Raw genomic sequence first — 27,186 nt, 5'->3', positions numbered from 1 at the left:
TGAGGTCCTCACTACTCACCAAAACCAAATCTAAAACGGCATCCCCTCGAGTCAGTTCAGCAACTACTTGATGAAGGAATCCATCAGCTATTGCATCTAGGAAAATCTGAGCCCTATTATTATTACTAGCACTTGTCCTCCAGTCTATATCTGGGAAGTTAAAGTCTCCCATGATCACAAAGTTTCCATTAGTATTTACTTCATTAAAAACATTAAAGGGGGCTCTATCCATATCCAAATTAGATCCCGGCGGTCTATAGTAAATCCCAAGTACTATCACAGGGGAGGCTCTAGTAGTTTTCTTCCCCAATGTGATTTTTGCCCAGACGGACTCTGTCTTATCCATTCCATCGCTTCTTATTTCTTTACATTTTACCTCATCATTGATATACAGTGCTACTCCACCACCTTTACCTTTATTTCTGTCTTTCCTAAACAGCACATATCCTTCAATAGCTGTAGTCCAGTCATGACTACTATTCCACCATGTTTCTGTTATCTCTATAACATGTGTTATTTGTAATGTAGCAATGTAACATCATAACCATAAACATATATGGTAAAAGGAGATGCATATAAAATTTGTAATAGTATTCTAATACCAATAAACTCAAGCAAATGATAACAGCAATAACCAGAACAATATATTAGTTCACTTTAACTCCAGTTAAAGTAAAGACTCATGAACACAAGCAATAAATCTTGCCTGCAGTTCAAAGTTTTCCTATAGGGGGCTACTGCAATTATTTTCCAGTCTAAATCTTCTATTCTCTCTTCACCACTTCTGCTTCCTAGTTCTAGATACAGTCTTTCTCTTTTGACTTCCAACACTCGTACAGAATCATAGAACTGGAAGGGACCTCGAGAGGTCATCTAGTCCAGTCCCCTGCTCTCATGGACTTACTTAGTCTCAAGGACTAAGTATTATCTAGACCATTCCTGATAGGTGTTTGTCTAACCTGCTCTTAAAAATCTCCAATGATGGAGACTGCACAACCTTCTTAGGCAATTTATTCCAGTGGTTAATCACCCTGTCAGGAAGTTTTTCCTAATGTCCAACCAAAACCTCCCTTGCTGAAATTTAAGCCCATTGCTTCTTGTCCTAACCTCAGAGGTTAAGAGGAACAATTCTTCTCCATTCTCTTTGTAACAACCTCTTATGTACTTGAAAACTGTTATGTCCCCGCTCAGTCTTCTCTTTTCCAGACTAAACAAACCCAATTTTTTCAATTTTCCTTCATTGGTCATGTTTTCTAGACCTTTAATCATTTTTGTTGCTCTTCTCTGGACTTTCTCCAATTTGTCCTGAAATGTGGCACCCAGAAGTGGACACAATACTCCAGTTGAGGCCTAACCAGCATGGATTGCATGGAAGAATTACTTCTTGTGTCTTGCTTACAACACTCCTGCTAATATATCCCAGAATGTTGTTTGCTTTTTTTGCAACAGTGTTACACTGTTGACTTATAATTAGCTTGTGGTCCACTATGACCCCCCAGATCCCTTTCCACAGTACTCCTTCCTGGGAAGTCATTTCCCATTTTGTATGTGTACAACTGATTGTTCCATCCTAAATGGAGTACTTTGCATTTGTCCTGATTGAATTTCATCCTATTTACTTCAAACCATTTCTCCAGTTTGTCCAGATCATTTTGAATTTTAATATTGTCCTCCAAAGCACTTGCAACCTCTCCCAGCTTGGTATCATCCACCAACATTATAAGTGTACTCTCTATGCCATTATCTGAATCATTGATGAAGATATTGAACAGAACAGAACCCAGAATTGATCACTGCAGGACCCCACTCATTATCCCTTCCAACAGGACTGTGAACCACTGATAACTACTCTCTGGGAACGGTTTACCAACCAGTTTTGCACCCACCTTACAGTAGCTCCATTTAGCTTGTATTTCCCTAGTTTGTTTATGAGAAGGTCATGCAAGACCGTATCAAAAACTTTACTAAAGTCAAGATATACCACGTCTACCATTTCCCCCCATCCACAAGGCTTGTTACCTTGTCAAAGAAAGCTATCAGGTTAGTTTGACACGATTTGTTCTTGACAAATTCATGCTGACTGTTACTTATCACCTTATAATCGTCTAGATGTTTGCAAATTGATGGCTTAATTATTTGCTTCATTATCTTTCCTGGTACAGAAGTTCAGCTGACTGGTCTGTAATTCCCCAGGTTGTCCTTATTTCCCTTTTTATAGATGGGGAAGTATAATACCATTTTCCAGTCTTCTGGAATCTCTCCCCTCTTCCATGACTTTTCAGCGATAATCACTAGTGGCTCAGATATCTCTTCAGTCAGCTCCTTGGGTATTCTAGGATGCATTTCATCAGGCCCTGGTGACTTGAAGACATCTAATTTGTCCAAGTAATTTTTAACTTGTTCTTTCCCTATTTTAGCCTCTGATCCTACCTCATTTTCACTGGCATTCACTATGTTAGATGTCTAACCACGACCAACCTTCTTGGTGAAAACTGAAACTAAGAACTCATTAAGCACCTCTGCCATTTCCACATTTTCTTTTATTGTTTCCCCCCCTCCAAAGTAACGGGCCTACCCTGTCCTTGGTCTTCCTCTTGCTTCTAATATATTTGTAGAATGTTTTCTTGTTACCCTTTATGACTCTAGCTAGTTTGATCTCATTTTGTGCTTTGGCCTTTCTAACTTTGTCCCCACATACCTGTGTTATTTGTTTATACTCATCCTTTGTAATTTGACTTAATTCCACCTTTTGAAGGACTCTTTTTTTCTATTTTTAGATCATTGAAGATCTCCTGGTTCAGCCAGGGCAGTCTCTTGCCATACTTCCTATCTTTCTTACGCAGTGAGATAGTTTGCTCTTGTGCCCTTAATAATGTCTCTCTGAAAAACTGCCAACTGTCTTCAATTGTTTTTCCCCTTAGACTTGCTTCCCATGGGATCTTACCTACCAGCTCCCTGAGTTTGCTAAAGTCTGCCTTCTTGAAATCCACTGTCTTTATTTTAACCAATGTATTTGAGCATAAGCTTTCGTGAGCTACCACCTGAAGTGAGGTGTAGCTCACGAAAGCTTATGCTCAAATAAATTGGTTAGTCTCTAAGGTGCCACAAGTACTCCTTTTCTTTTTGCGAATACAGACTAACATGGCTGCTAATCTGAAACCTGTCTTTATTTTGCTGTTCTCCCTCCTACCATTCCTTAGAATCATGAACCCTACCATTTCACGATCACTTTCACGCAACCTGCCTTCCACTTTCAAATTCTCATCCAGTTCCTCCCTATTTGTCAAAATCAAATCTAGAGCAGCCTCTCTCCTCCTAGCTTTCTCCACCTTCTGAAATAAAACATAATGGTCTCCAACACATTCCAAGAACATGTTGGGCAATCTGTGCCCTGCTGTGTTATTTTCCCAATAGTTGTCTGATTAGTTGAAGTCCCCCATCACCACCAAATTCTGTGCTTTGGATGATTTTGTTAGTTGTTTAAAAAAAGCCTCATCCACCTCTTCTTCCTGGTTAGGTGGTCTGTAGTAGACTCCTACCGTGACATCTCCTTTGTTTTTTACCCCTTGTATCTTTACCCAGAGACTTTCAACAAGTCTGTCTCCTATTTCCATCTCTCAGTCTTAGTCCAAGTGTATACATTTTTAATATACAAGGCAACACCTCCTCCCTTTTTTCACTGCCTGTCCTTCCTGAGCAAGCTGTACCCTTCTATACCAATATTCCAGTCATGCGTATTATCCCACCAACTCTCTGTGATGCCAACTATGACATAGTTGTGTTTATTTACTAGCATTTTGAGTTCTTCCTTCTTATTCCCCATACTTCTCACATTAGTATGCAGAGTTCTAAAATACTGATTTGATTTTCACCCCACCAGTTCTGTCTTGTCTCTCCTTTATCCCTGCTATAACAGCCCATGCTCCCCACAAATTCCAACCCTTTTCCCAGGTCTGTGTGTAAAGCTTAGATAAGACTCTGCACAATAAGTGACAAGAAATGTGAACTCAAACAATTCTAATTCAAAGCATTTAAGTGTAGGATATACATGGTTCCCTTAATGAAGGGCCTCCAAGTATGAAATTTTTGGTGCCACTTATGGGGGAAAAGAACTGAACTGCATCATTCTGATTCACACATGCAAGATAATGAAGTAGTCACTGTATAAGGTGATCATATTAAACCAAATATTCACATACATGAAAATTACTCCAACCTAAAGACAAACATTTATTTTGTAGTTGGTGGGTGAGCAGGCAGGTTAATGCACCTGAGACGAAGGAGTAATGTAAAAGCTCTCTACCCTTGTGCATCAGTTGTGCTACTTTTTTGGAGGAGCAGAGGGTATATATGTAACCCATTGCAAATCTCTGAGGTTATGTTCACTTAGGAAAGAAAATGTGTTTCTTCCAAAGAGATCGTTATCTTGTTGTGCAAGCCTAGGTGGAGATAAGGCACAGGTAGTTTTACCTTGATGCAGCTGTTCAAGATAAACACTGGTGGAAAGATTATGACTGGAGTACTCACAACCCAAGAGTTAAAAGTCATGGTCAGACCACAGAACAGTGTTAGATTGGCCTAATAATCATTGTTAAAAAAAACAAAACACTCAGAAGTCACGGTTTTGGGTCTCTCTTCTGGCTTTTGAACTGCCCCAGCCACCTCCTTCCTCCCACCCCCACATCCTCTCTGGCAGCAGCAGTGTGGTGTGCCAATCACAATTCAATATGCAACCTTCATTGCATGTAAAATGTGTACACATAAATGCAGGCCCAAGCTCCCTGTATACTGGCTACCCAGCTCTTGTTCCTACTGCCCAGAGTCCTCCATCCTGGCAGTTCCCCATTCATCTCCATCTGCTGATCTGTCTCCAGCCTTCAGGGGAGAGGTCTGATAGTATGTCTACACTGCTGGAGGGAGCCAGCATAGCTAGTGTGCTAATAATAGCAGTGCAGGCATTGAAGTTCTATTACAGACTCGGGCCACCCACCCAAGCTCAGATCCAGGAAGGTCGGGTGGGCTTAAGAGCCCAAGGTTCTGCCCTAGCTGCAACATCACAGTGCTATTTTTAGCACACTAGCTCAAGCCCGACTAGCACGAGTCTGTCTGCGTAGGCTGGGAGGCTCACCGCCACCTGCAGTGTGTAGGCATACCCCACAGTGGGAAAGGGATGAGGCCACTGCTTCTGTCTTAGACAGGGGACCGTTCTGCTGTACTCTGTCAGATCTGGGTCTCTTCCCACACAGAACACATTAGCAGCTGTCTGCAGTACTAGAACCTATGTCTGCCCCTCGCACAAGTGGCAGAGCAGCCTCCAGTGGTTAAAGGAAGAAATTAGACAGACAGACCTTGCAAAAATCCTGAGCTGCCTCTATGTTTTGCAGCAAGGCCCCCAAAACAACGCTTGTGATATCACGAGTGTGGGCAACATTAATTGCCGAGGTTTACATCTCTCATACCTTATCTGGATGAGACCAGTTTGGGTGGCAAAGACTCATATTACACGAAAAACTCAAAGGTGTTCTACAGTGCTGCAGCCTAGTGACATTTTGGGGAAAAAAAATACTGCTTTTTATTTTAACAAGCCAAAAGTCAAAAGTCTTCATTTCATGATATTTTGCATGCAAAGAGTTTAGCACGTGTGAGGAAATTCAATTTGTCTGCATTCTGTAAGTACTGTATAAAATATTTAATTAACTTTTTGCCATTGTCAGTAAGTTTCTATTATAGCCAAGACATTGCTGGGCTCTCTCCACTAGCAAACTGAAAAAAAAATGGAATGTATTATTCATCCCTCCCCCTCCCTCTGGAAAAAGTATGTTAATCTTTGTAGATTAAGCAATTGACTTTAGTAAAGAAGGCTATAAGCTCAAATCCTATTGCTGCTGTGTTTTCACTAACGCGCTATTAAAAGCACCTGTTTTTCTTCTAACCAAAGTCTGGTGAATACATTCTCACCACTACTTTATTTTTCCTGTAAAACAAAAAACAAGAGAAGTGACATTGAGTAAAGACACTTTGAATTATGCAATAAGTAGAAAGAAAAATGCAAGCCATGTTGCCTTCCCCCTCTTCCCTGGAGCCTCGCAGGTAGGTAGGTAGGGAGTGTGTGTGTATGCCCTGGTCTACACTAGGACTTTAGGTCGAATTTAGCAGCATTAAATCGATGTAAACCTGCACCCGTCCACACAATGAAGCCCTTTATTTCGACTTAAAGGGCTCTTAAAATCGATTTCCTTACTCCACCCCTGACAAGTAGATTAGCGCTTAAATCGACGTTGCCGGCTCGAATTTGGGTACTGTGGACACAATTCGATGGTATTGGCCTCCAGGAGCTATCCCAGAATGCTCCATTATGACCGCTCTGGACAGCACTCTCAACTCAGATGCACTGGCCAGGTAGACAGGAAAAGAACCGCGAACTTTTGAATCTCATTTCCTGTTTGGCCAGCGTGGCAAGCTGCAGATGACCATGCAGAGCTCATCAGCACAGGTGACCATGATGGAGTCCCAGAATCGCAAAAGAGCTCCAGCATGGACCGAACGGGAGGTACGGGATCTGATCGCTGTTTGGGGAGAGGAATCCGTGCTATCAGAACTCCGTTCCAGTTTTCGAAATGCCAAAACCTTTGTGAAAATCTCCCAGGGCATGAAGGACAGAGGCCATAACAGGGACCCGAAGCAGTGCCGCGTGAAACTGAAGGAGCTGAGGCAAGCCTACCAGAAAACCAGAGAGGCGAACAGCCGCTCTGGGTCAGAGCCCCAAACATGCCGCTTCTATGATGAGCTGCATGCCATTTTAGGGGGTTCAGCCACCACTACCCCAGCCGTGTTGTTTGACTCCTTCAATGGAGATGGAGGCAATACGGAAGCAGGTTTTGGGGACGAAGAAGATGATGATGAGGAGGAGGTTGTAGATAGCTCACAGCAAGCAAGCGGAGAAACCGGTTTTCCCGACAGCCAGGAACTGTTTCTCACCCTAGACCTGGAGCCAGTACCCCCCGAACCCACCCAAGGCTGCCTCCTGGACCCAGCAGGCGGAGAAGGGACCTCTGGTGAGTGTACCTTTTAAAATACTATACATGGTTTAAAAGCAAGCATGTGAAAGGATTACTTTGCCCTGGCATTTGCGGTTCTCCTAGATGTAGTCCTAAAGCCTTTGCAAAAGGTTTCTGGGGAGGGCAGCCTTATTGCGTCCTTCATGGTAGGACACTTTACCACTCCAGGCCAGTAACACGTACTCGGGAATCATTGTAGAACAAAGCATTGCAGTGTATGTTTGCTGGCATTCAAACAACATCCGTTCTTTATCTCTCTGTGTTATCCTCAGGAGAGTGAGATATAATTCATGGTCACCTGGTTGAAATAGAGTGCTTTTCTTCAGGGGACACTCAGAGGAGCCCATTCCTGCTGGGCTGTTTGCCTGTGGCTAAACAGAAATGTTCCCCGCTGTTAGCCACAGGGAGGGGGGACGGTTGAGGGGGTAGTCACGCGGTGGGAGGAGGCAAAATGCGACCTTGTAACGAAAGCACATGTGCTATGTATGTAATGTTAACAGCAAGGTTTACCCTGAAAGAGTGTAGCCACTGTTTTATAAAATGTGTCTTTTTAAATACCGCTGTCCCTTTTTTTTTCTCCACCAGCTGCATGTGTTTCAATGATCACAGGATCTTCTCCTTCCCAGAGGCTAGTGAAGCTTAGAAAGAAAAAAAAACGCACTCGCGATGAAATGTTCTCTGAGCTCATGCTGTCCTCCCACTCTGACAGAGCACAGACGAATGCGTGGAGGCAAATAATGTCAGAGTGCAGGAAAGCACAAAATGACCGGGAGGAGAGGTGGCGGGCTGAAGAGAGTAAGTGGCGGGCTGAAGACAGGGCTGAAGCTCAAATGTGGCGGCAGCGTGATGAGAGGAGGCAGGATTCAATGCTGAGGCTGCTGCAGGACCAAACCAGTATGCTCCAGTATATGGTTGAGCTGCAGCAAAGGCAGCTGGAGCACAGACTGCCACTGCAGCCCCTCTGTAACCAACCGCCCTCCTCCCCAAGTTCCATAGCGTCCACACCCAGACGCCCAAGAACGCGGTGGGGGGGCCTCCGGCCAACCAGCCACTCCACCACAGAGGATTGCCCAAAAAAAAAGAAGGCTGTCATTCAATAAATTTTAAAGTTGTAAACTTTTAAAGTGCTGTGCTTAAAGTGCTGTGTGGCATTTTCCTTCCCTCCTCCACCACCCCTCCTGGGCTACCTTGGTAGTCATCCCCCTATTTGTGTGATGAATGAATAAAGAATGCATGAATGTGAAGCAACAATGACTTTATTGCCTCTGCAAGCGGTGATTGAAGGGAGGAGGGGCGGGTGGTTAGCTTACAGGGAAGTAGAGTGAACCAAGGGGCGGGGGGTTTCATCAAGGAGAAACAAACAGAACTTTCACACCGTAGCCTGGCCAGTCATGAAACTGGTTTTCAAAGCTTCTCTGATGCGTACCGCGCCCTCCTGTGCTCTTCTAACTGCCCTGGTGTCTGGCTGCGCGTAACCAGCAGCCAGGCGATTTGCCTCAACCTCCCACCCCACCATAAACGTCTCCCCCTTACTCTCACAGATATTGTGGAGCACACAGCAAGCAGTAATAACAGTGGGAATATTGGTTTCGCTGAGGTCTAAGTGAGTCAGTAAACTGCGCCAGCGCGCCTTTAAACGTCCAAATGCACATTCTACCACCATTCTGCACTTGCTCAGCCTGTAGTTGAACAGCTCCTGACTACTGTCCAGGCTGCCTGTGTACGGCTTCATGAGCCATGGCATTAAGGGGTAGGCTGGGTCCCCAAGGATACATATAGGCATTTCAACATCCCCAACAGTTATTTTCTGGTCTGGGAATAAAGTCCCTTCCTGCAGCTTTTGAAACAGACCAGAGTTCCTGAAGATGCGAGCATCATGCACCTTTCCCGGCCATCCCACGTTGATGTTGGTGAAACGTCCCTTGTGATCCACCAGTGCTTGCAGCACTATCGAAAAGTACCCCTTGCGGTTTATGTAATCGGCGGCTTGGTGCTCCGGTGCCAAGATAGGGATATGGGTTCCGTCTATAGCCCCACCACAGTTAGGGAATCCCATTGCAGCAAAGCCATCCACTATGACCTGCACATTTCCCAGGGTCACTACCCTTGATATCAGCAGATCTTTGATTGCGTGGGCTACTTGCATCACAGCAGCCCCCACAGTAGATTTGCCCACTCCAAATTGATTCCCAACTGACCGGTAGCTGTCTGGCGTTGCAAGCTTCCACAGGGCTATCGCCACTCGCTTCTCAACTGTGAGGGCTGCTCTCATCTTGGTATTCATGCACCTCAGGGCAGGGGAAAGCAAGTCACAAAGTTCCATGAAAGTGCCCTTACGCATGCGAAAGTTTCGCAGCCACTGGGAATCATCCCAGACCTGCAACACTATGCGGTCCCACCAGTCTGTGCTTGTTTCCCGAGCCCAGAATCGGCGTTCCACAGCATGAACCTGCCCCATTAGCACCATGATGCATGCATTGGCAGGGTGCTGCCAGCACCCAGGAGACATAGGGTGACGGTTACCTGAGCGGGCTCCATGCTTGCCGTGGTATGGCGTCTGCACAGGTAACTCAGGAAAAAAGGCGCGAAACGATTGTCTGCCCTTGCTTTCACGGAGGGAGGGAGGGAACGGGGGCCTGACGATATGTACCCAGAACCACCCGCGACAATGTTTTAGCCCCATCAGAGTGCTCCATTGTGACTGCTCTGGACAGCACTCTCAGATGCCCGATTGTTTGCCGTTGCTCTGACGCCGGGAGGGGCGACTGAGGACACGGCTTACAGGGTTGGCTTCAGGGAGCTAAAATCAACAAAGGGGGTGGCTTTACATCTAGGAGTATTTCAGGCAGGACTTCACGGAGGGTTCCAATAAGAAATGGTGCACCTAAGTTATCGTTCTTATTGGAACAAGAAGGTTAGCCTGGCCTCTGATTGATACATGGCTAGATTTACCTCGCTGCACCTTCTCTGTGAGTGACTGCAGTGTGACCTAGAAGAATGAGTGGGGAAGCAAATGAGTACAAAACAAATCTGGTCTATTTCTTGTTTTGATCCACTCCATCTATCTTTTACATCTTTGGCTGGCAGCAGACGGTGCAGAAGGACTGCATGCCATCCACATCTCATGGCTGCTCGGCAGAAGATGGTACAGTACGACTGCTAGCAGTCCGTATCGCCTGCCCGCTCACCATAAGACGGTTCAATAGGACTGACTGCAGGACTAAAGAGAATGACCTGGTCAAGTCACTCCAAATTTAGTCCCTGCACCCATGTCTGCCCAGGCGCTCCCAGCCGACGTGGCCAGGAGCACCTCGGACATGACGATGACGGCTACCAGTCGTACTGTACCGTCTGCTGCCACAAGGCAAGGGGTTGCTGCTACTGTGTAGCAATGCCGTACCACGTCTGCCAGCACCCAGGAGACATAGGGTGACGGTTACCTGAGCGGGCTCCATGCTTGCCGTGGTATGGCGTCTGCACAGGTAACTCAGGAAAAAAGGCGCGAAACGATTGTCTGCCCTTGCTTTCACGGAGGGAGGGAGGGAACGGGGGGCCTGACGATATGTACCCAATACCACCCGCAACAATGTTTTAGCCCCATCAGGCATTGGGATCTCAACCCAGAATTCCAATGGGCAGCGGAGACTGCGGGAACTGTGGGATAGCTACCCACAGTGCAACGCTCCGGAAGTTGACTCTAGCCTCGGTACTGTGGAAGTGCTCCGCTGAGTTAATGCACTTAATGCACTTAGAGCATTTTCTGTGGGGACACACACACTCGAATATATAAAACCGATTTCTAAAAAAACGACTTCTATAAATTCGACCTTATTCCGTAGTGTAGACATACCCTATGTGTCCAGCAGGAAAAGAAAAACCCTAGGGTCTTTTAATGATTCCCTATTCCCTGCCCATAGGTGCTCAGCCTTCTGGTGTCCTTGGGATGGAGGAGGTGTTCTGTAACTTATTGCTTGGATTGAAGTGTATGGTGGAAGATTACTAGTTATTTACACCCAAGAGGAAGGCCTATAAACTCTTTTTCCTTTCCAGGGTACCATTCTACACCTGCAAGCAACAGCTCTCCCTTCCCCATTTAGGATTAGAGTAGGAATGGGGTTTGATGCCTTGCTGAGGAAACCATTGTAGTCACCTTTTGAGGACGGGGAAGACATTTTTCCCAAACTGCCAAATTGGCCTGGGTGAAGTGGGGTTTCCCCACTACGACCTCCCTCTCTGTAGCTCAGAAAACCAGTACGTAGGCTAGGTCATAATGTGTTCACGTTGTTGCAACTTGCTAGGGATCTAGTGCAGGCAATCCTTCAATATGAAGTCTGTTTCCCTGATAAACTGGTATTGGAGTCATGATTAGGGTAGGGATCCTGGAAAGGAGCTTGAGGCTTTTAATGTCTGGTACTGTGAGGAGACACCCCACTTTTCCCCATATCCTTAAGCCTCATATAGGAAAGGTTAGTGGGCTCACTGCTGGAAATAGGTTAAGGTTTGGGAGTGTTGACACTGACATGTTAGATGGGGTGGGATTTGTGTTACTACAGAAAATTCTTTCCTGGGTATCTGGCTGGTGAATCTTGACCATATGCTCAGGGTTTAACTGATCGCCATATTTGGGGTCGGGAAGGAAATTTTCCTCCAGGGCAGATTGGAAGAGGCCCTGGAGGTTTTTCACCTTCCTCTGTAGCATGGGGCATGGGTCACTTGCTGGAGGATTCTCTGCTCCTTGAAGTTTTTAAACCATGATTTGAGGACTTCCATAGCTCAGACATAGGTGAGAGGTTTTTCGCAGGAGTGGGTGGGTGAGATTCTGTGGCCTGCCTTGTGCAGGAGGTCGGACTAGATGATCATAATGGTCCCTTCTGACCTTAGTATCTATGAATCTATGAATAGGAGCTAGAATTTTAAGTATTGTGTCTTGTCTTCTATTCTGTGGTATCCAGAACAAAAAAGCTGTGACTAATACAAATACACACACACACGACACGGGGTTTGGTTCAGTACATTGGGAGTAATTTACCCATCTCCATAGGTTTCATTAACCCATACTGAAGAGTTTTCAATATCTTATATCTGTTATTGCATATTTTCTTCGCCCTGCACTTCTAAATGAAAATAAGTTGCCCTCTCTCCTGCAGACCTACCTGCAAAAGGGGACACACACACACACACACACTGGATATTGCAGAATTAGAGAGGGTTCGCAGTATGGTGCAAAAATTGTTAAAGAAAGACTGAACAGACTGAAATTGTGTCTTAGCAAGGAGATATGATAAAAAAAATATATAAAATAATAATGATATAGCGATGGTAGATCAGGAGCGTCTGTTCTCCTGATCTCATAACACAAGGACAAGGAGAAATTCCATGAATGAAAAGATTGCAAATTTAAAATTGATAAAGGGAAATACTCATGGCCACAGGAAGTCATTGAGGCCATAAATTTAGCAAGATTCAAAAAGGGATTGGACACTTACAAGCATAACAAGAATATCCAGTGTTATCATAATGAATTATAAGAAGAAATTTATAAGGGATATCAAGCTTCACAGTTTACACCAATCTCTAACTATTAAATGTCAGCAAGAACCTAATGTGGGGAGCCAGATTAATCCACATCTGCCCACTGTATGGCTCTGATGCCTTTGAAGCATCTGATACTGGCCACTGGACAAGATAAACTTTAGGTCTGATCCAATATGGCAATTCCTACGTTCCTAAAACCTTCCTTTTTGTATCTGTCTCCCCCACCACCTTCCCCTCCCTCACCCCCACATCTCTTGTCCTCTATATAAAATGAGTGGTGTAACTTGACAGTCAATAATACACCGGCCACTCTCAAAATTACTCTTCACAGCCTATAAGAAAAACTGACTTACTAATCAAGACAATTTAGTGGCGCTGTTTATGTAAAACACAGCACTATTTTATCAAGAGACTAATCTTTACAAATACATCAAAAGAGGTTTTGAAAATGCTAAGAAACCACTCTCACATTTTATCCCTAAGCATGATGTTTCACAAAAATCTTTGACAAATTTTATAGGAAAATTGCTTAAGATACCATATCATAAATAAGAGATCAAATTGCAAAGAGAAAATAAATACTTTGAATAATAAATAATAATAAAAAAATAAAAATGAGAGGCAAGCTCTACTCATGCTATTTTTACTGTACAGTTGCAAACATAGATTTCCCTTTTGGCTGCCCCAAACTTGAGACAATGAGGCTTGCTGAGCAGAACAAAGGATGGCTCAGGGGGTGCCTAACCTTACTTTTCAACATCTTATTGACTTATTCAGGGTACCTAATTTATGTTCAGATGGCATGTCTCAAGTCAAATATATAAATCTCCAACTGGAGTGATATGCCTTTCTGGTGAGCCTACTCAGCATCTAATAGAAAGTGACTCTTTAATAGTATGTTATTTTTATGGATTATTCAATTTTTTTGGTGTTTAGTTTCCTTTGGTATTTGAAAGTCCAACTTCCAAAAATCCTATAGTTTACAACTACCATAATATATGGATAGTCAGCTATTTCACAGTTGATTTCTTGTACTTTACCCTAAGGGAACATCTGTTAATGTTTACTGCTTGCTGATACATAGATTTCAGTGATGGCCATAGTGTTTCATGTTTAGAGTTCAATGTTTTGATCAACAGAGAGCATTACAGAAAGGACAGTGGGCCACTAACATTTCTTCTCTTACTGGCTTGTTATAGCTTAACCCATAACCACTGAAGTTAATAAGTTTTGCTGGACTTCAACAAGAGCAGGAATGAGTGCTTAATCTGTGAAGAAAGAACAAACAGCCCTAAAGTTTGGGAAATAAACACCATCTCATTTTATGATTCCTGAGCTATATGATGCCTATACACAAGAAAAAGCATGTAAGTAAAAAACCTCAAATTTAAAAAAAAAAACCCAAACCCCAAAACACTTTGTATTCCAACATGCTGTCAAATCTGTTTGTAAAGACATGTTGCAATACCATCTAATGGGCATGGACAAAAATTAGTCATCTAGGCTCATAGACTGTATTAAAAAATTAAAAAATCCATACCTCAACAGCAAGGCAAGTACATTGCCTTTTGGCCACTGTATCATCAGTCTTATGTATATCAGAACATAAACTGAAGAAAAGACCACATCTTGAAACCTACGTAACTTCCTTTCTGTGATGGAATTTTCACTGATTGTTAGCTTGGTCTGGTTCATTTGCCATTTCTGTTAGGTTTCACTTCAAGGGTACATGCTGATTAGGGCAGCCTTCACTTGGAATAATCTTTAACAGTTTTTGAGGGGTACTATATGTTGTAATTATCTTTTCTTCCTCCACCTTGCACATGACCATTTTCTATTTCCAGATGTATTGTGGATAGTTGTGTGTTGCTGCCATTCATAACATGGAATAGAAATGGCACTGGTGCACATGTGTTTGCATCACTTTCTACATTATCTTGTGACAGTTTTCTCTGTATATTACCTACATAAGGGGATGGCTCCCTCAAAGAATTTTTTGTTTCAGCATCATATTTCATGAAATACTATTATTGTTACACAGTCCCTAGGAACTCTCATCATGGATCAGGATCCCAATGCCCTAGGTTCCGTAATAGCACAAAACAAAAAAGATGATTCCTGCCCCCAGAGAACTTACAATCTATATATGACACAAGCAATAACTGATGGACACAGGCAGACAGGGGAGAACAAGGAAAAATGAGACAATATTGGTAAGCATGATAGGCCATAGTCTCAACGCATTAGCAACTTAACCATTGCCAAGTTTTCTGTAGCTTCATAGAAAAAGAGTTTTAAGGAGGAAGTTGGAGAAAGATAATAAGGCAGCTTTCAAGATGTTTATGGGGAGATTCTCCCAAGCATGAAAAACAACATGGGAGAAACCATAAAGGGCCTAGATAGCGTAGACAATAGCTTATGTTTTATGTAAAAGAGAAGAAGGAGCCAGTGGAATAATGCAAAGAAATGGGTGACATGGAAAATGATCTTTGCAGCGGCTTTCTGAATGGATATGAGGCAAGATTGTATTTGTCAAGGCAAAAAAAAATGTAGTAAATCAGGATGTGAAGTGGGAGTTCAACTGAGAGTTTTAGCAGTGTGCATAGGCTGTATCTTAGCGATGTTGTGCAGAAATAAATCAGCAAGATTTAGATTATAGCCTGGATGTGAGGACCTACTGAGTCAGAGATGATGCTCAGGTTACAAGCTTGAGTGACAGTCAAAATAGTGTGCTATCAAAAGAGAAGATAGCAAAGATAGCTCTGTTTTTTGAGGGGGGAATAATAGGAGCTTTATTTTAGCAACGTTGAGCCAACTGCTAGACATTCACAAGAATATATCAGAGAAAGACAGTCAGAGATTTTAGTTTGGACAGAAGAAGCCAGGTCTGGAGTCAAAGGTAGATCTTTGAGTCATCAGCATGGAAATGAGAGTTGAATTTGTGGATACGATTACTTGGAGAAGGTGTAGAAGGAGAAGTGAAGGAGACCCAGGACAGTCCTTTCCACAGAAATTTGGAGCAGGAAAGAAGATGATCCTCTGAAGGACAAGCTCGATGAGTAGTTAGAGAGGTAGGAGGAGAATCAGGAGGGGGAAGAGTCAATCATGGAAGCCTTGGAAGGACAGGATTTCAAGACTAAGAGCATGGTCAGTGGTGTCAAAGTTGGCTGGCAGGTCAAAAAGAATCAGGGTGGAGTACTGGTAGACAGTGCGTTCAGTGAGCTTATAGATTAAATGGAGAAGGGGGTCAGGAGAGAATAGTTGGAGATGGGGTCAACAGTGGTGTTTTTTTCTTCCCTTTTTTGTTTGTGTGATTGTTAAGATGGGAGAGACTAAAGTGTGTTTGTGTTGTGTTGTGAAGGGATGGAACCAGAGGAGAGTGAGAGGGTAAGTAGAAGAATAAGGGTGGGGGGAGTTGAGAGTGGGCAAAACAGATCAAGACAGGAAATAGGATGGAGCACTAGGGCAAGAATAGATGAGAAATCTCTGCAACTCTGAGGGGAGAAAGAGGAGAGAGTTGCAGGAGGGGAAGTGGTAAGAGGAGACAACCTGAGCCAAGGGAGAAGGTCACATTATATTTTGTCAATTCTCTTACAAGAAATTGGTAAAAAAAATCAGCAGAAACAGAGGAGAGAAGAGTTTCAGAAGTGAATCAAAAAGGCAGCTGATATTGAGGACATAATATTTAATTATTTTGGTGAAGTAGAGTTATTTAGCTAAGAAGATGGCAGAAATGAAGGAAGGATTTTGTAGTAGACGAAGTCACCTGGTCACTGAATTATCAGAGACTGAATGTATTTCAGAGTTATACAATCTCTGCAAGTAGCAATTGTATTTTCACCACATTTGAGAAATTCTAACCTTGCTGAAAAGGTTTAAGAATTAGGAAGACAACAGATTTTCTTATTATTATTATTGGGGCACGCACCATGCCAATGACAAAAACAGTATCAGTGAGAAATATTTTCCTAGATCCATTCTATCCTACCATACTGAAGTTGGACATAAAAATCCAAGCTCTAGGGATAAACTAGTTGAACCACCCATAAAGCCAGCTGGGATCCAGTCATTCTTAGAGCAGTGTCAGAGCAATACATGCATTAACTTTTGGGAAAGAACTACGGTATGAAAATCTTTTGCCTTAGTTAAGTCAGGGAGACCAAAAATTTCCATTTCCCTTTTCTAGGGTACATTTACTCTTGCAATGATCCTTCATTATGAAAGACATTATTGGTATTTTCAGAAGATCTTTAGGTAAAACAATTAAAACTTAATAATGAAAGAAATAGATGGTTGTTTCTCCTTTTAAGAGTAAAAAGGACCTTAAGAAGTATCATCCAATTTCTAGAGACTTATTTAGGTATATAAAGTCTGCTGCAGTTTCCACGGTATGCATCTGATGAAGTGAGCTGTAGCTCACGAAAGCTCATGCTCAAATAAATTGGTTAGTCTCTAAGGTGCCACAAGTCCTCCTTTTCTTTTTAGAGAAGCTGAACATTCACAGATCGCAATGGGTGTTTGCTCTCCAACAATAGGAGAAAATTGACATTTGATAGTGGCTTTATCTCAGCTAGGAAAGCAATCCAAAGACAAAATTACTTTTCAGATGGATATCTATGCCCAAGATTAGTTTGAGGAGAAAAATATCACTTTAACAACTATAGACATTCATTTGTTTGCTCCATTACACAGCATTAAAGCTGGGAAAATAATTTGCACCTTGCATTATTTTGTGATACAATAATTCATAGGAGACACACAACATTTGTAATCGTATAATAGCACCAATAAACTCAAGCAAATGATAGCAGTAATCAAAACAATTTATTAGGGCCCTCTCGGAGTTTTGCTATTAACATCAATGAAGACAGGATTTCATCTACACAGCCTTCGGAAGCGAGCCTCGAAGCCTGGGTCGATAGACTCAGGTTTGTGGGGCTTGGCACTAGTACTCTAAAAATAGCAGCATAGACAGTGCTGAAGCCCACTCCCCCCTCTAGGCTTCAGAGCCCAAGCCACAACTCCAAAGCGCTGTCTACACTGCTATTTTTAGAGTGAGCCCCGCTAGCCCAACTCTGTAAACCCTGCTGGCAGCTCGCCTCTGTGGGCTGTGTGGATGCACCCATAGAGTCCCAGCTTGCAAGATGATGAGTGCCCTCAAGAACTATTGAAATCAAAAGGATGTAGTCCAAGCTGACAATTTTTTTTAATTTGTCTAAGCTGTCTAACTTAATTCCTCTATTATAACCCCCAAAAGATGTTTATCTTTGGCTAGATTAATCCAGCCTTATTCACATTGAGTAGGTCCAGAGTGAGTAAGAATGAATGAATCTGGCCCTGTGTGAGGAATTTGAATTTTAGGATTGCATAGGTAATTCCTTTGCTACTGAAACTGCAATAAGCATTATGACAATTTTGAATTGGCCATCGGTTTTGTTTATCACAGAGAAGGAAATATCCCTTCTAAAAAAAATGCTATCCAAAAATGTTTAGATAATTGTTGTTATAAAATCTTGTTTTTACTATCAGCAACATTTGCTAATGAGGTAAGCTGACAGACACGTGAAAGGCCATGTAGCAAACTCCTGGCATTAAGAGGTGTTTTTATATGTAATGTGCTTGGTTGTTAAGTTACTGATAGGAAAAATACTTGGTCACATCCCAGCTGTTCTGTGTAAGGCTAAAACATTAAATTTAAACCATTAAGTAATTCTGAAAGCAAGAGAACAGGTGGCAAATGGTTTATATGGCAGATGGCACCTTTTTTAATATTTGTACTCACTGCTCATTTACAATACCAGAGTCCACAACTACCAACTCATATTTTACCTTTTTCACTTGAACGATTAGAAAACTGTAGGAGAAAGTATGAAAATAGACACCATAATTATTTTTAAAAGGATAATTTTTCACTTGCCTTACTTGATCTTCATTCAATAAACATAAAGCCAGTAATTTCTAATGGCAGGACCCCTAATGTCCTCAAATCTGAATTAAATTCCAGAAGTTTATCACAAGTTTCAATTTTTAAATTAATTTAGAGCTCTTGAAGGATGCTGTCTTGACAGCACTCGATAATGAATTCCTCTCTTTAACCATATAGTAGATTAAGCACAGGTGCTATAGTGCAGTTTTCCTTACTATAATTTATTGTATCTCTAGAGGCAAATCAATAACTTGCGTGCTGAGTTTAGCACATGGATCCTGTGATGGGGTGTACTTACCCCGCACTGGAAATGAAGGGGTTAAATCTGTACTCTGGGGAGAGGAAGCCATGCCCCCTCACTCTTGATAAGCATGTTCTAACTGGGGCAGCAGTATAAAAGGGAGTAACCCAGTTCACCACTGAAGAGAGAGGACACATGGTTCATACTCCCACCAGGGAGCTGATGGAGACCCAGATTGTGGAGGCCAAGCCCTCTGAGACCCGGACAGATACCCAGCTACCTGTGTACACCCAGGAGACCTTGGAACTGTGAAGAGCTCCACAACCAAAGACCCTGGACACCCATGGACCATACTGCTGGAGGACAGGATAGGAAGTAGTCCAAGGGGGTTGCAGGACCAGGAACTTAGTGTGTTTTGGTTGGATCCCCACTGACCCAGTGGCTAGTATTCTCATGGCTGACAGGGCCCTGGGATGGGATCTGGTGGAGTAGGGAGGGCCTGGGTCTCCTTACCCCAGCCACCACTCCTCTAGGTGGTGGACCATCCCCCACTGGTCATTTGCTGAGCAGCCCTGTGAGAGATGGCAGCCATATTGACTGTGGCCACTCAGCCTGGTTGCCCTGAAGCTTAGGGCGTCAGGTGGACTCAGCCACAGGACTGTAGAACCCCTTCGTCCACCCCAAAGGCTCAGCATAAGTGTATGTAAATAGTTAAAACAATAAATATTTAAGAAAGGGAAATAAGTCAACTGAAAAATGAAATATAATGTAATTTCTGGAACTTTTTCTCTTCCCCTAAGACCCGTGGATTCATTCGTGTCTAATCTACAACCTACAACCATGAAAGCATGCTGCTGTGTGGATTATTATTGCATTCCCCTTTCATAGTCCTCCAACCCAGACTTTCTGGTATTTCACAACAAATGTCTCCAGTGCCCACACTTCCTGTTATTGCTGAAAATGAGTGAATTCTGCCTCAAACAAAGATCGTAAGAGTCAGTCAAACTCACCAGTTACTCTAGATTTCTTTCCACCCTGCCTCACCTGTGAGGCCACACTGTCTCAACTTTGAGCCCCTTTCCAGTTCATTTGCCCTCTAGACCTTTCTTTTTCTTCATTCATCATCATTTGCAGTCTTCTGAACATCTTAAGCCACAAAAAATGTCTACATAAGCTCAGCAACAAAGAGGCCAACCACTGGGTTTTCCTTTGCGCCCTTCCCCCCCCCCACCCCAGGGATGTGGTTTCTAAAACATTCACTATTACTCTATTACTCTCAACTAACTCATAAGAATCACTGTTCACTTATGAGAGAAGAATGAAAAGAACCTTTGGCAAGTGAACTACAAGAGGTCTAAAATCAGAATATGACTGCAAAACTTGTTGCTATTCCTCCATCAATATGTTGTATTGCATAGATTCATTTCCCAATTTCAGAGAGAATTATATTAACAAGCTAATACTTTATTGCGCTGATACTTTGTATAGTAATTTTCCATATGTTTTGATGTGTTTAGCGGAGAGTGTGGTTAGGGGTTACTGCAAGATATGTAGCAAGAGACTATTTAGCTTTTCTTGCATTCAAATTGTTGAAATTGCCAGAAACAACTATTAGGTAGATTTTCTGTCTTTGCAGTGGCTCAGGCATTTTCAGAAGCAGACATTCACACCTTGAGCACTGTATTAGTTCCAACAGGTGAAGCTGCTAGTATGGTGGCTATAATCTAGGTATTATTCAATGCCTTACCAAAGAAGTTGGTCATGATTAGTGGAATTCTATTTAATTTCATCATGCATCAGGATATGCTATGTGCCAAAGTAAGTTTAGCAATGCTTGACGATATACTGAAGGTGAATTTCATCATTTCAAGAGTTCTTAATTACCAAACTTCTGACCACTTTTAGAAGAAGTTGAATCAAATATTTGGGATGGCTGATGTACAACAGCACCAGATGGTTAAGTCAAGACCATATGTTTTGTTGCTTTGTACGGTGTATGGAAGGTATCACATTGTTCTTTGTTCAAAACTAGTGAGCTTGCAGTTGGTAAGTGACTTGATCTTTTTTTTTTGCATAATCCACTCAACACTTCAATGTACTATATGTAGAACATCAAGTTTGAAGAACGATGAGTTAAACATAATCAAATCTCATTAAAAGAAAATGGACCTCAAAATTATTTTTCAACAATGGAAAGCTAGGAGTATTTCACTTCATTAAACATAAACATAAATTCCTTTCATGGATAATACTGTGAAGTGATCTAGTCATATTAAGCTACAATTGGGAAATTGTTGGAAATATTTTCAAGATGGATTCTTAAGTTACAAAAGCTAGAAAGGTTTCAGAGGAACAGCCGTGTTAGTCTGTATTCGCAAAAAGAAAAGGAGTACTTGTGGCACCTTAGAGACTAACCAATTGGTTAGTCTCTAAGGTGCCACAAGTACTCCTTTTCTAAAAGCTAGAAAATATACTACAATTCATCAGGTCTCAACATGCAGATACGTATGAAGAAGATCTCTACATTATGGGTCCTGAGTGGTTATATAGCAAGAACCTTAAGACAGAGATAGTTGAGTTACAGGGGAATTATCTGGAAAAACCAAGATGGAGACCTCAGTTCCAAGCCGGAAAATTTCAATTATTATAAGACTATTCCCTTTAATCAATGAACTTCCTGAAGTAAAATGTCAATTTGGATTAATACTTTATTCAATAAAAATGCAGTTTTGATCAATCCAAAAACATTCACAAATTTGACCTGAATAGTTTTGGCCAAAAAAAAAAAAAATGTTTGGGGCTAGTTTCACATGGGAACTAGGTGCCATTCACCAAATGGCCAGAGGAGGTTGTAGTAGTACCACCTCCCACCTGTCAGGAATCAGGGCCTGCAGTACAGCCAGTCTCTGGGTAACCTACTGAGGGCTGCCTGATTGATTTGACAAGTCAGCAGAGCTGCTCTTAAGCAATTCAGGGTAACCTACTGAGCTGCTTTTAAGCCCAGCAGCAATTCAGGAGCTGCTCAGAGCATTTGCCCATGGCTGTGATAGCTCTTGTGCCTGGTTGTTCCCAGCCCTACTCCTGCCTTGCCTCATTCCAGTAACCTTGTCCTGACTCTGACTCTGACTGTGAACCTGGGCTCTGACACCTAGCTTCTGAACCTGGGATCCAATTCTTGGCTACTGAAGCCTATGTCCAGCCACTAGGCACAACACCTGCTCTAACCACAGGGCACAATTGCCCATTCCCCAGTTTTTGACCCACCTTATAACTTATCTTTATGTTAGGGCACTCACATGGAATGTAGAATATTGCCAGATTATTTTGTTTTTATGAAAAAGGGGGAAAAAAACTAGCCATAGCTTTACTGATGACCTTCAGTTCCCCACACACCTATCAATAACTTTTATAACCATAAACATCAAGTTAATTGCTTTGTCATCAGAAATTAATTAAGAAATTATATGAGACCAGCATATGAAGTTCAGAAAACTATAAAACAAGCCTAGAATTGAAATGCTGTCCTCCAAAAGTCCCACTGACTGTTGGAGAGCTTCCTCTGAACTTTGGGGACATAATGTGATGCTGAGCAACTTTTGTAATTTCTTGGCACACAGTACAAACTATTTGTCATTGCTGCACTGGCTGCATCCGTATCTTGAAAGGATCATGTCAAGAGACAGTCAAAAGGGTGGGTCATTATCAATGTGCATTCAGTCCTTGGTTCGCTAAGAATGTCATTTGTCTTTCTGCTTTTTCTGATGTTGACATTTGTCCACAGAAAATGGACTAAGGCCACCAATTAATATTCTATTGCCTAATGAAAAGCCATTCATTTGTAACAGCTTGTGACTACCACTTGTGGCCTTGGATAGAACTACCTACCAACATGTGAAAGCCTTTGTTATCCATGATCAATGGCTTAAGGTTGAATGGGACTGATTTTCTCTACCTATACCTCTTAAATAAAGGTACTACTTCAGATGTGATAGTCAGAATGAAGATCGTTATTCTTCATCACATTTCTTGTGAAATCCAAGTATTTCTTCTTTTTTGGCTGTATAGAGCTCTCTCATATATATATATACACACACACACACACTCCAAAGACAGTGCTTTCCTACTCAACAGACCAGTCCCTCTCATGTTTTCCTTTCACATCTAAGCCATGATCAGGGCTGTCGGTTTATGAAGTGTGGATAAGAATGGACTTGATTTGAGCAGTCAGTTGCTAGATCTCCCCTCTAGGCCACTGAGTTCCAGTCTGTCTTTTGTATCTTTTCCAGAATCTTTTGGAGTCCAGCTGACTCCATGAATCTTTAGGGACTAACCAAAATGTAACTATCACTTTGGCTCTATCACAGGAATAGCATTCAGTCTTAGGCCTGCTTTATGTTTACCCTCACAGACTCTCTAACATCTGAAGAGACCATCATGATCATCTAGTCTAATTACCTGCGCATTGCAGTTCACAGAACCTCATCCACCAACTCCTGTAGACCTATAACCTCTGGCTGAGTTTAAAGACTTCAAGTTACAGAGAATCTACCACTTATACTAGTTTAAACCTGCAAGTGACCATGCCACATGCTGCAGAGGAAGAAAAAAAAACCCTAGTGTCTCTACCAATCTGACCCAGGGGAAAATTCCTTCCCTTCCCAAATATGGCAATCAGTTAAACCCTGAGCATACGGGCAAGACCCACCAGCCAGACACCTGGGAAAGAGTTAACTCTTCAGAGTTCAGAGAATTATCTAAAACCTATGGAGATCATTTTGTAATTATATAATCTTGAGACTTGGAACCTGTAAAATAATCTGATTGTTTATATCGAATATATTTTCTCATTTTTAAAGACTGTCACCCAGATTATCTGATTTGAGTGAGGTGCACTCAATACTGGGCCAGGTGATGCGGGGTAACTGTGGTTTTAAAGGTTTCAGTGGTAGCTGTGTTAGTCTGTACCAGCAAAAAAATAAATAAATAAATAAATAAAATAAAGAGGAGTCTTTGTGGCATCTTAGAGACTAACAAATTTATTTGGGCATAAGCTTTTGTAGGCTAGAACCCACTTCATCAGATGTATGAAGTAAAAAGATACAGGAGCAGGTATAAATACATGAAAGGATGTGGGTTGCTTTACCAAGTGCTTGGTCAGTCTAACGAGAAAAATCAATTAACAGCAGGACACCAAGGGAGGAGAAATAACTTTTGCAGTAGTAAGAGAGTGGCCCATTACAGACAGTTGACAAGAAGGTGAGAGTAACAGTAGGGAGAAATTAGTATTGGGGAAATTAAGTTTAGGTTTTGTAATGACCCAACCACTCCCAATCTTTATTCAGGCCTAATCTGATGGTATCTAGTTTTCAAATTAATTCCAGTTCTGCAACTTCACGTTGGAGTCTGTTTTTGAAGGTTTTTTGTTGAAGAATTGCCACTTTGAGGTCTGTTACTAAGTGACCAGAGAGATTGAAGTGTTCTCCTACTGGTTTTTGAATGTTATGATTCCTAATGTCAGATTTGTGTCCATTTATTCTTTTGTGTAGAGACTGTCCGGTTTGGCCAATATACATGGCAGAGGGGCATTCCTGGCACATGAGGGCATATATCACTGTAGGGGCAAGGTTGCGGAAGATTGGTGAGGATCTAAGTGGTGGACTGAGTATGTGACTGGATGTAAGCGGAGGATGCAGGCAGTTTCAATTAACTTTGTCCGACAGACCCTGCCAAAAGATATTGTAGCATAACTCAGCATATTTTTGCCTGTAAAAAAGTCAGTTTATGTAATAAGCATAAATTATACATGTAAGAATGTAACCAGCTGTTGATCCCATGTAACCCCGAGATAAGCGCGGAGAATATAGCGCCGCAGAGGACTCCCCCCGGCGGAATCCTGCCTGGTCAGCTGTCCCAAACGGCCAGAGTCCCCTGCAGCCCCTCCGCGCGTCCTAGGGGCTCCCCGCGCAGACTGGAGCGTAAGTTCTTCCTTCCTTCAATAAAGCATAGTTTACTATTCTTACGCCTGAGTGTCCTCCTTTCGCTGGTATCTTCCCCCCCAGCCCTTGCAGGCACAATCACATTGGTAGATGTGCAGGTGAACAAGCCCAGGATGGTGTGGCTGATGTGGTTAGGTCCTATGATGGTGTACCTTGAATAGATATGTGGACAGAGTTGGCACTGGGGTTTGTAGCAGGGTTTGGTCCCTGGGTTGGTGTTTTTGTTGTGTGGTGTGTAGTTGCTGGTGAGTATTTGCTTAAGGTTGGGGGGCTGTCTGTAAGCAAGTACTGGTCTGTCTCCCAAGATCTGTGACAGTGAGGGATCATTTTTCAGGATAGGTTGTAAATCTTTGAGAGGTTTTAGTTGGGGGCTGAAGGTGACAACTAGTGGCGTTCTGTTATTTTCTTTGTTGGGCCTGTCCTGTAGTAGGTGACTTCTGGGTACTCTTCTGGCTCTGTTAGTCTGTTTTTTCACTTCAACAGGCGGGTATTGTAGTTTTAAGAATGCTTGATAGAGATCTTGTAGGTGTTTGTCTCTGTCTGAGGGGTTGGAGCACATACGGTTGTATCTTAGAGCTTGGCTGTAGATGATGGATCGTGTGGTGTGTCCTGGATGGAAGCTGGAGGCATGTAGGTAAGTATAGCGGTCAGTAGGTTTCCGGTATAGGGTGGCGTTTATGTGACCATCGCTTATTAGCACAGTAGTGTCCAGGAAATGGACAGCTTGTGTGGATTGGTCTAGGCTGAGGTTGATGGTGGGATGGAAATTGTTGAAATCATGGTGGAATTCCTCAAGGGCTTCTTTTCCATGGGTCCAGATGATGAAGATGTCATCAGTGTAGCAGAAATAGAGTTGGGGTGTTAGGGGATGAGAGCTAAGGAAGCGTTGTTCTAAGTCAGCCATAAAAATGTTAGCATACTGTGGGGCCATGCGGGTACCCATAGCAGTCCCACTGACTTGAAGGTATAAATTGTCCCCAAAGCTGAAATAGTTGTGTGTGAGGACAAAGTCACAAAGTTCAGCCACCAGGCTTGCTGTGATGGTATCAGGGATGCTATTCCTGATGGCTTGTAATCCATCTTTGTGTGGAATGTTGGTGTAGAGGGCTTCTACATCGATAGTGGCCAGGATGGTGTTTTCTGGAAGATCATCAAAGGACTGTAGTTTCCTCAGGAAGTCAGTGGTGTCTCGAAGATAGCTGAGAGTGCTGGTAGCGTAGGGCCTGAGGAGAGAGTCTACATAGCCAGATAATCCTGCTGCCAGGGTGCCAATGCGTGAGATGATGGGGCACCCAGGATTCCCAGGTTTATGGATTTTGGGTAGCAGGTAGAATACCCCTGGTTGGGGCTCTAGGGGTGTGTCAGTGTAGATTTGTTCCTGTGCATCTTTAAGGAGTTTCTTGAGCAGATGGTGTAGTTTCTTTTGGTAACCCTCAGTGGGATCAGAGGGTAATGGATTCTAGAACCAGTCAGGGACCAACCTGGTCCCCACAGTAAACTGTAGCAACTCAAAGACTACTCTCCTTCACACATGGTTTCCCACATCTCCAACTGGTTGTTCTGATAAATGAGGATAGCCAGAGTGGAGACACATCCCAGATCCATACTGTTTCCTCAGGAAATCTGCTGTGTTCCAGGGGCCAAGAGGGAGTGTCTAAACTAGCTCTCCATCAGCCATGGATCACCCTTAGACAAGAGAAATTGGTAGAAGACCAGTTTTTAAACTGGCTTTTCAGTTGCCAAGGCAGTTCAGCGCTCCTGGAGTTGGACTGAGAATTTGGCCCAACACATTCTGGTATATAATATAAATTGACATTGTGCCAGACTATAGGTACAGCCTATAAAGCAGGAGCTTTCAATGAGCAATCTCCTTTCAACATAATCCCCAACAGAAAACAAAATAGCTGTTTTCATTTTAGTCAACAAAGACAATTTGAGTATGCACTTTCCCCACATAAGAAAGGAATATTTAAAAAAAATTAAAAAAAAAAGACCCGATAAATATAAAGACAAACCTGAAAGGCTGGCATTGATGTTAAAAACAAATGAAAAGTTGAACTTACAAATGTAGAACTATGTACAAAAAAAGCCGCATTCAAAAATAAAACAATGTAAAACTTTAGAACCACCAAAAAAGAAAATCAACCTTCTGCTGGTGGCATCTGACTCAGATGATGAAAATGAACATGTGTTGGTCTGCACTGCTTTGGATCATTATTGAGCAGAACCTGTCATCAGCATGGGTGCATGTCCTCTGGAACGATGGCCGAAGCATGAAGAGGCATATGAATCTTTAGCACATCTGGCACATAAATATCTTGCAAAGCCAGCTACAACAGTGCCATGCGAATGCCTGTTCTCACTTTCAGGTGACATTGTAATTAAGAAGTGGGCAGCATTATCTCCCATAAATGTAAACAAACTTGTTTC

General features: G+C 42.6%; 1 protein-coding gene and 1 long non-coding RNA gene across 2 annotated transcripts in view; one reads left to right on the top strand and one right to left on the bottom strand.

The window, feature by feature from the left end:
* Nucleotides 1-27,186, bottom strand: part of LOC125628866 (transcription elongation regulator 1-like protein) — a 243,610-nt gene that overhangs the window by 187,280 nt on the left and 29,144 nt on the right.
* On the top strand, nt 6,822-8,182 carry LOC142072819 (uncharacterized). Its single transcript, XR_012669407.1, has 2 exons — nt 6,822-7,055; nt 7,644-8,182. It is a non-coding gene; the product is annotated as an uncharacterized LOC142072819 (long non-coding RNA).

The sequence above is a fragment of the Caretta caretta genome, chromosome 7 (assembly GCF_965140235.1).
Source record: "Caretta caretta isolate rCarCar2 chromosome 7, rCarCar1.hap1, whole genome shotgun sequence".
Lineage (NCBI taxonomy): Eukaryota > Metazoa > Chordata > Testudines > Cheloniidae > Caretta > Caretta caretta.
This window is presented reverse-complemented; position numbering and strand designations above follow the sequence as displayed.